This window comes from Crocodylus porosus, unplaced genomic scaffold (assembly GCF_001723895.1).
Source record: "Crocodylus porosus isolate Cpor-Errol unplaced genomic scaffold, CroPor_comp1, whole genome shotgun sequence".
NCBI classification, from domain to species: Eukaryota; Metazoa; Chordata; order Crocodylia; family Crocodylidae; genus Crocodylus; species Crocodylus porosus.
Genome location: NW_017728918.1, coordinates 32,390,810 through 32,402,370, shown reverse-complemented (window position 1 = coordinate 32,402,370; position 11,561 = coordinate 32,390,810).

Below are 11,561 nucleotides of genomic sequence, written 5' to 3'. Positions count from 1 at the left end.
GGTCCAGTGAAGCAGTGCAAGCTGTGGCAGAGACTTCCAGGTTGGGGGGAGGGGGCTGAGGATGGGGTGGGGCTGGGCTGGCTTTGTTAGTGGATGCTGCCAGCTTCCCCTGGGTCCTACTGCTCCTGGCTCCTGTCATCTTTCATAGGCTGCCAGGAGCAGATAAATATATATTTTCTTCATTTTTAGGGTTCCCACAGGCTAGATGGAATGGCCTGGCAGCCCAGATTCAGCCCATGGGCTGTATTTTTTCCACCCCTGACCTAAACCAATCTCTGTCTTTCCTTCCTAACCTAAGTGAAGATGCAGGCACTCCAAAGATTCAAACTACCTAAAGAAGGGACTTTAGCTTGACAGCAATCTTTCTTCAATTGTCAGCTGACCACAGAAAACAGCACCTGATCTTCCTCATTTTTTTCCTTTGTCTATGTTTGATTAGAGAATGTGACTTGATAAATCCAATAGTTCCATAATTTAGCTTCAAATCTTGGATGTCCCCCAGTTGACAATCCCATGAACTAACAAAGGAGCTAACAGGGATTTTGGTTTTTGTAACTTGAACTTGTCTTGATTATTTATTCAACAGGATTATTGAAAGCCCAATCTTAGACCATAAGAAAATAACCAGAAGAATTTAGCAGTAGTCTAGAGATGCACTGAGTAACATCAAATTAACCCCAAACTATGCCAGCTCCTTGGGATAGTGTTACGTAGTTGCATACTGCTAAGCAAGAGGGTGAAGAGGGTCTTGGACCCAATTAAGCAACAAGGAGAATCTACAAATTTAGACCATAGCCCTTGATCAGGGGCCCCAGAACTCCTGCTTTATTGTTCATTTTTATTTTTAATGTCTTTAGGCATATTTTCCTTTCTCAGGTACAATCATTTGTTTGCTTTAAGCAAACCAAGATTTCTAACATTTTCAGAGAAACAAAATTGAATGTGACTTAATATATTAAATCATAAAATGCTTTCGGACCATTCCGGATGTGAACTGTTACATAAATGCAACCTCTTATCATCATCAGTTTTTATGACCTTTCTCCCTTTGCTGACCAAAGCAGGATATGGACAACTTTTTGCTAGAAACTGGATTGCTATAACCAACTTATTTCATTTGGATGTCCAGGCTGCCAAAAGATGCTAAGAGATTTCTGTTTCTATTACTCACCTATATTGCATTCAGGCTGGTGGCTATGAGGTAAAGGGTTCCAGATCAAATTATTAGTCCCCTTTAGCCAGGAAGCCTTTTAGTCTAAGAACTTATACTACATAAAGTTTTTACATAATCAACTCAGTTTTCAAGGTGACATTTTTGTCATATTTTCTAAGAGTGATAAATGTAAATTATAATGTTTTTCCCCCTAAAATAATACATTTAGTCCTAAAAGTCTCAAATTTTGACAGGTCTTTCTCCTCACAAAATATACCTAAAGCTTTTAGGCAAATTGTAGTCGGGAATAACTTAAATTCTGTCCATGCTACAAAATCAGTTATGTTGGGACATTGGGTTAAAATGCATCTTGCAATATTCCAGCTGATTGTGAATTTTTAGTTGAAAAATATTTTTGATAGAAAACACTGTTTTTGTAAAATAAAAGGGTTTTTTTAGAGGAAAAAAAAGTTTTCACCGGAAAAAATATTTTGGGAAAATAAGCAAAATATTTAATTGTGGAGTGATTCAACCAAATCAAACCACTTTAGCTTGTTGAACTGAATTTCATTTCAAATCATGCCAACATCAAATCATAGCCTAGCAAATCATAGTTCCTCATAAAACTTATTGTTTGGATGCTCTATAATGTCCAGCCAAAGAGAAAATGGAAAGTATGTCCCATGATGCATTGCATTCTCCCCTCTGTCCAAGCCTCATAGGAGAGGCATGTCTGTGGATACCCATGCAAGGTGCATGTTCCCTGGCCATTGAAAGAATGATAGCATGATACAGTGACATTTTATCATGATCAGCTGGGCCATGGGCAGTCGCTTAAGTTACTGTAGGCAAGCTGGCATCACACCAAGTATCCAATGCAGTCCAAATTATCAGGCCAAGGATTGAAGTGGTATTCTAGTCAGGGTGGATGGGAGATCAGAGCTCGGAGAACTGAACAAGGCAGGGACAAGACTGTGATGAGGTTGGGGTCAGGCAAGAGCAAACAGGAGCAGGGCTGGAATCAAACAGGAGCAAAACAGAGGTCCAAAAAGCACACACAGGAGTGTTATTGCTGGGACAAGTCACACAAGAAGTAGGAGGAGTTTTATAACCCCTATCAGCAGCTTGAAGTCCTCATTGATTACTTTGGCCACCTGACTCCACATCAATGTCATCATGGGAGGGACCAGGCTGGGCTCAGAATGGTGTCTGGCCAGCTACCTCATGGTACTGCAGATTTGCCTCTGCTTGTTGGCTCAGCTGCTCCAGGTTTAGCAAGTTTTTTTTTCTCCTACAAGGATTTAGCATTAAGTACTCAGGACTAAACATTCTGAATATTCAGTTCTGAACGTAATAGGCTTCAGATTTGTAATAATTGGCGTCATATCAAGAGTGGTAATCCTCCCTCAACAGCTTGATTCTCACTAGAGCCAGATACCAACATTCAAAAAGCCCAAGGTAGATTCGATCTAAGTTGTGCAGTTTTCTGTAAGCAACGTAGTTTAGATCAGTAGTGAAAAAACAATGATTTGCAAATCTTAGACTGGGTTCTGCCATTTTTAAATCAGTGTGCCAAATTTTTGTTCTATTACAGGTATAGACCAGTTTTGTGTGCAGAACTCTGTTCTGTTACAGATATAGACTGATTTCCAATCACTTATACCAGCAAAAGTGTAATAGCTGTACGTGGCCTAGTTTGTTAACTTACAAGCACTGTGTTAGAATAGTGATCAAACATTTTGGTCAACATATTTTAGGGTTCTTAAATATGCTTAAATTATTCAGGCTTTCACTTTGATTATTATCATGCCACCCAAAATATAGTGTAATCCAATCAAATATACATAGCTTGAATTCCCTAAGATTATATTAGTTCTGTGAAAAAAATTTAAATTACATGGGAAAAGTGCAACTTGAAAAGTTACAAATGGCAGAGCTCCCAACTCATCACCCCATGAGAGATAGGCAGAGTTTGACCATCTGCTTTTAAGAATACCTTGAGATAGGTAGGGAAATCCAGCAGCCAACAATTCTGCATTAGTCTATTCATAATAACCAAAGGACCTCCAAATTCAGCCAGTACAGAGAAATATATAATGTTCTGTTTTATAGAAGCAGTGAGGATTTTGTCTAGTAACAAAAACAATGGGAATCACACCTAGTGTTGGACCCATAAGACTGGATGCCCCGATAGCATATATTCAAGAGCAGTACATACATTAGGGGATGTCTATGTATAGTGAAAGGAAGTCAAACTAGTTGGTCAAATCAGAAAGAGACAAGCTGAAAAGCTAGCCAAAGAACAGAAGATTTCAGACAAAAAGTAGCATGGTGACTTTGATCTCTAAAAGGTTACTGATGTTACATTATCAGTGAATTAGCATTAAAGGGAAAAGAATATAGGCCATTGCAGACATTTCATGTTAAGGCCTTGTAAATAACTTATAAGATAAGGCACAGCCTCAGAAAAAAATGAGAAATTTAGTACAGACCGAGCTAACATTAATATCTTCAGAAATTTCAGGTGGTTGATACCACTGAGAGCAGGTGACCCTTGGGTACAAACATCTGCCCTGTCCAGCCTCAATTCCCATACATCCATCAAGCTCTCCCTGTGGAATGTTAATGTTGAGGAGCTTCATGACCCAGAGGGAGCAGGAAAGAAGAGAAGATGCTGCTACTATGGCTTCCCTCTGTCAAACAGGCTTTGGACCACTGGGAGGCTGATATGGCCCTAATTACTTAAATAAATTGCTGAAGTATAATTTAAAATTGAGACCTAGATACAACTGACTGTTTTGAATGTTTACTGTGCCAGTAATGGGTGGCTGAGATTGGTGCACGCTTTCCAGTTTGCCTACGGCAGTAAAAACCCCTCAAGCCAGCCCTGTCAGGTACAGTGCTGACATGCATTAATGGCACAGTTACCAGTAGATAATATAATGCAATTAACAGATCTCATCACTAGTCCTTGAGGGAATGCAGCACATTGCAGAATCTTGATACAAATGGTTTACTGTGTCGTAACCAGTGCAAAATTTATCCAGCCCACTACACACCAACTATTTTGAACTAACCTCTCATATCAACCAGCCCATGCAAATCATATATTTCCTTTAAAAACACAAACCTAGGGCCACCAGAAGGTTACCACCTGCAGCCCGAACACATGCAAAACTCAGAAATAATTTCTCTGCACACATATGGCCAGGAGCCGCAGAGGAGAAAGAAGTCTCTATTTCCTATATTGGTAAAGAGGGAAAACTGCTCCCATATAAACCCTCATTTGTATAGGATGCAATCCACAGTTCTTCTAGAAACATAACTAGACATAAACCAGAGGTGGCAGGCTCTCGGGGAGACTCTAAAAGGGAAAGGAGTGCTTATCGTGTGTTCAGTAAAGGTCTCATTTTCAAGCAGCTAGGACACTGGCAAAGTTTTGAAATGCTCTTAACTTCCCTCCCAGGAGGGCTTTACTGTAAAAGTTAACACAGATTGGGTGCATCTACACATGCAATTAACAAGAAGCAAAAAACTCCAGCACAGTTTGTGCTGGAGTCTATTTGTCCTTGTCAGCATTTACACATGTACCCAGGGCCAGGGGAGGGAAAGTTAAGCCTCATAAAGGTAGGTTCCCACAAAAGTCTGTTTAGTTTTCTCAGGTTTCTGGGTTGTAATTTGACTTGATTTAGTTATCTGGCCAGGAAAAACCTATATTATGGTTAAACTCTTAATCCCTAGCCTAACTAGGGCCCTTGGCTTTAGCAGACTGTGACAGCCTGTATACACTGAACCTGCCACTTAATACTTCTGGTAATCACCTGGCAGAAGATATGAAGGCTTATTCAGCACTCTACCAGTTAACATCTGTAAATAAGAGAAAAGCTTTTAACACATCACCCATTAACAGCTTTCATTAGTTTGCAGTATAATAAACCCATTCATAGTTTGGGCAAAGTAAAACAGAATTCTGAAAAATTAGCCCTTTTGTCTCTCAAATCACTGAGCTGGTGTCTCCTGGTATTCTTCTTACTTTTTTCAGGTTTTGCTCTTATTTGCACACCTCTGAAAGAGTTGGTCAGCATGTCTTCTACCCCAGGCATAGAAGGAAACTTTGGGTAGAGATTAGAAAGTGAGAGCACCTAGACAGATAAAGTGTAGAAACAATTTTCACTGAGAATTCCAAATCAGGGGGATATTGAGTGATTGCTACGGACACTCAGCAGTTTCACTTGCCACTAACACTTGCATTGATTTCAATTCATGCCCTCACCTCCTAATAGCTCCCTCTTTACTCTAGGTGCAGTGGTATTTTCCAGTATTATTCCATGCTTTTGGTTTATTTCCTAAATTTGAAATGTGTGATAACTCATATGCCCTTCTGTGGAGGCAAGATCATTTAAATAAAGGTAACACTTACTAACTGAGAGCAACTGTGAGCATCTCATCCCCTTTCCAGAAGCTACTTTTCAACCTTCCCAAGTATGAGTTCATCCCTTGTGTATAGGTCTGAGCACTTCCCTGACTAGACCCATAGAACTCCTATAATTTTAGTTTCCCCTCATGGCTGCAGTGTCTAACCAACATCTGATAAGTATCTTTCTTCTCATTGGCCTTCAAAATAAGAAATTATGCTTATTCATTGAGCTGATATAACCACCAGTGGACAATGTGGATGACATACAAGAGACACCTCAAGTTGCTGGAGAAGTAGCATCAACTCTGCCTGTGGAAGATCTTTTGAATCCAGTGAGAAGAAGGATGCACCAGTGTTAGCATCCTCTCACAAGCAAACACCATGAGCATTGAGGCAATGATCATCTGACATTAACTTCATTGAGTCAGCCATGTCATCCAGATGTCTGACTCCAGACTCCCAAAGTAAATTTTATTCTCCCAGCTCAGTCAAGTAGTATGTTCAAGATTCAAGGATGTCCTCAAGGAGAACTTGAAAAAATGCAAAATCAACATCAGTTCATGAGAGACTATTGTCCAGGACCACTCCAAATGCATGAATAGTCTACTGCAAGGATCTCAGTACCTTGAAACCTCAGAATGACAACAGGAAACAGAGAAGCGGGAGCAGCAGAAATAGCATGTTGTGGAGCAAACCAAGAATCCAGAGCCACCCACCTAACATGAAAACATGTGCCTGGGTTGTACTAGAACCTGTTGATCTTGGATTGGCTTTGTTGGCCATCTTTGGACCCACAGATAAGGCAAACATGGAAGACAAACATCCTTGACTGCAAGGGATTGCCAGTGATGATGATGATAACCACTAGTACTAAGAAAAAAAACCGTAACTACACCCAAGATTCCTGAAGTGATTTAAAAATATTAATTAGTTGAATGGATCCTTCATTCCAGCCAAATGTGTGTGAACTTTAAAACAATGTCAAAAACTGAACATCATTTTACTGCTTAAGATTGTCCAGTGGTGTCTAAATGTTGACCCTGTGGGCTGGATGAGTGGTGCAAGGTGGGTTTGTGGGCCGGATCTAGTCAATGCATCTAACTGAGTCAACACAGAGCTATGACCTGATATGGAACATACTACACTGAGACTTACTCCCACATGCTATATTGTGGCCATGGCCCTAGTATTGAGCCATGCCACTGGATTGAGCCTGCCACTTTTGCCACATGACCAGCCCTGGCTCTGCATACATCGGCAGGATTCCACAAGCAAGGCCATATCATCTAGCCCATAGGGCTTAGAAACTGGGGAATAGGGGAGCAATGGAGGCATTGATGGTCACTATTCTGCTTACCACCACATTTCTGAATCCTTGGGTAGCCCCATAGACTGGATTACATGGTTCTGTAGTCTGGATCTGGCCCACAGGCCAGGCCAGGCCTGGTCTAATGTGATTGAAGAATGAATATCAGTTGAAGCACAGGTGCTAGTTCTTCAGTCAGTGAGTCATTCCAAACCAGAGATACATTTCTTAGGTGCGTGTCCATAATAATAATGAGCAACCTTGCCAAGTTGGTAGACAGGACCAGACACAAAACCACAAATAGCTTTTGTACTAAGAGATAAAACAGACCAGAGTCTCTTCTTACTCTGGTGAATGCATAAATGCACGTAGGATGATAGGGACCAGGAACAAGCAACAGTAGAGTGCACTGTTGAAAAAGAATAGTCATCTGGCTTCATGATTTTTTTAAATCCTTAATACAACAATTATCATTAAGAGTGATTTTTCTACTGCATAACTGACAAGTAAATTATCACGTCTGTACCTGCATGTTGAGTTTCTGCTTCTCCTTCACAAGTAAACAAAGGGGGGGGGGACCTATTTGCCGTTTTCAGAGACAATTTTTTTTCAAAGAACTAACCTGTTTGTTCTTTCTCCTGTAAGATATATACATTTTTTGAAAAATCAGATATAATTAGATAGCGACGCAACATAAAGCCAAAAGAGCTTTGTCTGGAAATTGATGAAAGCATACTTCATTTACTGTTATCCTTTTGCATCCGTTCTTCCTCACTGCTTTCACTCTTACAGCTATCCCTAAAAATGTAAAAAGGTGAATTAATAATTAATAAAATAAAAGGCTTTATTCTGCTTTATTAAAAGCTGAAGAGGTATAATGGGAAAGTAGCTACATCAGTGGGTCACAAAGGTATAGATTCAATAGATCCATTTAAATTCATCTCCACTTCCTTCCTTACTTCCTGGCATTTCACATGAGAGAAAAACCCTAAATCTCTGCTCTATTCATCAAGGTTGTTTTGTAAGATGGGTGGAGCAGTCCTGGCTGGCAGGGGTCCTCTGGGGACAGCCAATTTTTTACTTCACAGCAGGATAATACTTTTATTTTAGTTTTATTCCAGCCTAATGAGGGCACCCATGTAGATGCTGAGACGTTTACTGTGTAGCAATTAGTCAACTGTGCCCCTTACTCCCAACCCCAGCCCCCCAGCCCTGCTTGTGCCCCTCACTCCTGACCCACAGTCCCTGACCCACAGCCCCTCAGCCCTGTTGGTGTCCCTCACTCCCCAACCACAGCCCTCTGTAGCAGGCAGCTGCTGCAGTGAATTGGGGCATGGAGTCCGGCACCCACTCCCCTATAGGTGGCACAACTGGAGTGGAGCCCATGGAAGAGCAGGTGTGGTCTGGCCACTGTGGGCTCAGGCTTCCCACTCTACTGCCCTCCCCCAGGGTCTCTGGGACCCAGTAGGTACGACCTGACATGGCAGAGCAGAGTGGAGCTGGATGGGAAAGATTATTGCCACTTCTGGGAGCTCTGCACTGCCATGACCACACGCCACCTGTCTGGTAGCAGTAAGGGGCACAACTCTGTGCCACCAGCCCTGTTGCTGGCGGGTAGGCAGGGGGCACCTGGCTATGGCAGTGCATGGCTTGCAGTTGCAAGGAGCTTCCCCCTCCCCACTCTGCCCTGCAACACTGGGTTCTGTCTGCTGGACCACAGAGGCTCCTGGGGGAGGACAGCAGGATGGGGAGCCCAAGCCTGTAGTAGGCATTCCACATCTGCTCCATGCATAAATCTGGGGGGGCACATGGCCCGATGCACCCCAGGGAGCATGTGCAGTGGTGGGAAGCCAGCCCTTTCATCCCCCTGCCACCCTCTGAACAAGCTGCCCGTGGCCCCATATTGCTCCCCACTAGGGCCCTGTAGCTGCACATTCAGACCCTAGGCCCCAAGCCCTACTTACTCCCTCACCTAGGCAGCTGCCCAAACCCCAGTCCTGAACAACTCCCTTCCTCTTTCACTTTGGGGGCCTCAGTATGCCCTCCTCCCACCCCCTGATTTACCTGCAGGAGCTGCTCTCCAGGCTGCCTGGTGTGAGAGTGCACATGCACATGGTGCCTTCTGCCTGACCACCATCCTCCCACTTCCCCTCAGCCCCTTGCAAGCTGGAAGTCTGTCAGCCTGCAAGGAGAAACCCACCATTTCCCACAATTCTCTCCTTTAAAAAAGAAAATCTGGGTTTTTCTCCTCAAAATGAGAACATTCAGGTTTTACCACATTTTTCCATGGCAAACAGAAAACCCAGATCCTTGAGTATGAGTATTTGCTAGAGATTGGGGCACTATCCTTGTTGCGTGGTTGTTTGTTGTTCGGTGCTTCAGGCACTGTTTCTATAGCTTATATGAAACAGTGATTGGAATGGAACAAGACCAGAACTCTTCCATTTCAGGTGACTCCTCTGACCACTGGGCTGCAGAGTCATGTTCATATTTCTTTCCTTCTGTCTTTGGCAGCAGGAAACAGCATAGAAAGAAGTATGCAGAAGGGAAGAGGTTGAAGGAAATAGACCAAAAAATTGGGGAACGCAAGATTAAAAAAAGGAGAAACTGAAAATTATGCTTTTAATAAAAGGTAACAGAACTATTTTGCAGTGGAGAAAATTAACTACCAGTAGTTTATAAAATAAAAGTAGAAAAGGAGGGGTGCTAGAACTGATTCTCCTCTCAATTACTTACACCAACCTAATGACATTGACCTTGGTGTATTTACTGCTTATTTACACTCCTGTACAGAAGAGGAGAAATAGATCTTCTCTGGCTAGCATACCTTCTCAGTGAAGTGCCCAGTATCAGTTGTCCAGTGGTTCTCAACCTTTTTTAGATTCAAGCCATTCCTTAGATTCAAAGAACCCCTTGCAATATTCCTACTTTTATGTTTTTGTACCCCCTTTGTACAATAGACAGAAACTTTTCTAAATGAATCCATCTTGGCTTCTCAAGTCAAGAGTCCCCCTTGAATATGCTCATTGGTACATATGGTGGGGGTTGGTGGCCATGTTGGCTGTACCACTGAAGTCAAGGAAGACGGTATGTGGCAGCTGGGCCCAATGGAGAACGTTCTGAGAGAACTCTCTGTGAACAGGGGCAGAGTTTGGTAGATTGTAATAGACTGTCCTACTGAAAACACCAGCTGATCAGGACTGTGACAGCACTGGCGTCTGCTGGTAGAGTGGTAACAGAAAATCTACCCAGGAACTGAAGGAGGTTGAGGGGAAATTTGGGTGACTTTTCTCTCAGCCAGAGACGCATGTATCCTGCTTTGAGCTCCTGTTGAGAAGAAGATATAACACAAGTGCATTGGATCCATCCGGAAGCTCCAGAAAAAGTGCATTCAATCTCTTGCCAATCAGACTCAGGAGAGTCTGAGACAGTAAAGCTGGTTAGTAGCTTATTTGCTATTGGGAAGCAATATATTATATATATGTATATATTGTGATTTTTAACATTTTTTCTTTGTAATGCTTTAATTTGTTTTTCATTTGTTACTGTATTTGCTGTTATAGATTCATAGTTGTTAGGGTCGGAAGGGACCTCAGTAGGTCATCAAGTTCAACCCCCGGCCCTGGGCAGGAAACAGCGCTGGGGCCAGAAGACCCAAGCTAGGTGCTTATCCAGTCTTCTCTTGAAGATCTCCAGGGTAGGGAAGAGCACCACCTCCCCTGGAAGCCCATTCCAGATTCTGGTAACCCTTACTGTGAAGAAGTTCTTTCTAATGTCCAACCTAAATATGCTCTCTGTTAATTTGTGGCCATTGTTCCTAATTGCTCCAGAGGGTGTCCTAGTAAACAGAGCATCTTCTATTCCCTGCTGCCCTCCCCGATGAATTTATAGGCAACCACAAGATCACCTAGGAAATCTGGTCATCACACCAGGTGACAAAGCCAACCTATTTAACAATTTCTTTGCCTCCATTTTCCTGAGGAGGGACCGAGTCACCTCCCTGCCCCACCGGGACCTGCATAGGCCTCAGGGGAGGTGCACCCAGACCTAGGATCAGTGAGGATCTAGTCAGGGAACTTCTGGAGGGACTGGATGTATTTAAATCAGCAGGTCCTGATGATCTCCATCCCAGAGTGCTGAGGGAATTAGCAGAGGTCATTGTGGGACCCCTGGCATGGCTTTAGGAGCACTCATGGTGTTCTGGTGTGGTGCCAGAGGACTGGAAAAGGGCCAATGTGTTTCCCATTTTCAAAAAAGGGAGGAAGGAGGACCCAGGAAACTATAGGCTTGTTAGTCTTACTCCGGTCCTGGGGAAGCTGTTTGAGAGAATTATCATAGCACATGTCTATGAGGGGCCAGCAGGGAAGATTATGCTTAAGGGCAACCAACACGGGTTCATTACAGGCAGGTCCTGTCAGACCAATCTGGTGACCTTCTATGACCAGATCACAAAATCCTTAGATACAGGGGTAGGAGTGGACGTAGTCTTTCTGGACTTTAGGAAGGCCTTCGACGTCTCTTACCCCATTCTTATTAAAAAAAAACTAGGGGACTGTGGTGTCGACACCTACACAGTCAAATGGGTCACTAACTAGCCAGAGGGCTGCACCCAGAGAGTGGTGGTGAACAGGTCATTTTCAACCTGGAGGGATGTGGGCAGTGGGGTCCCCCAGGGCTTGGTCCTC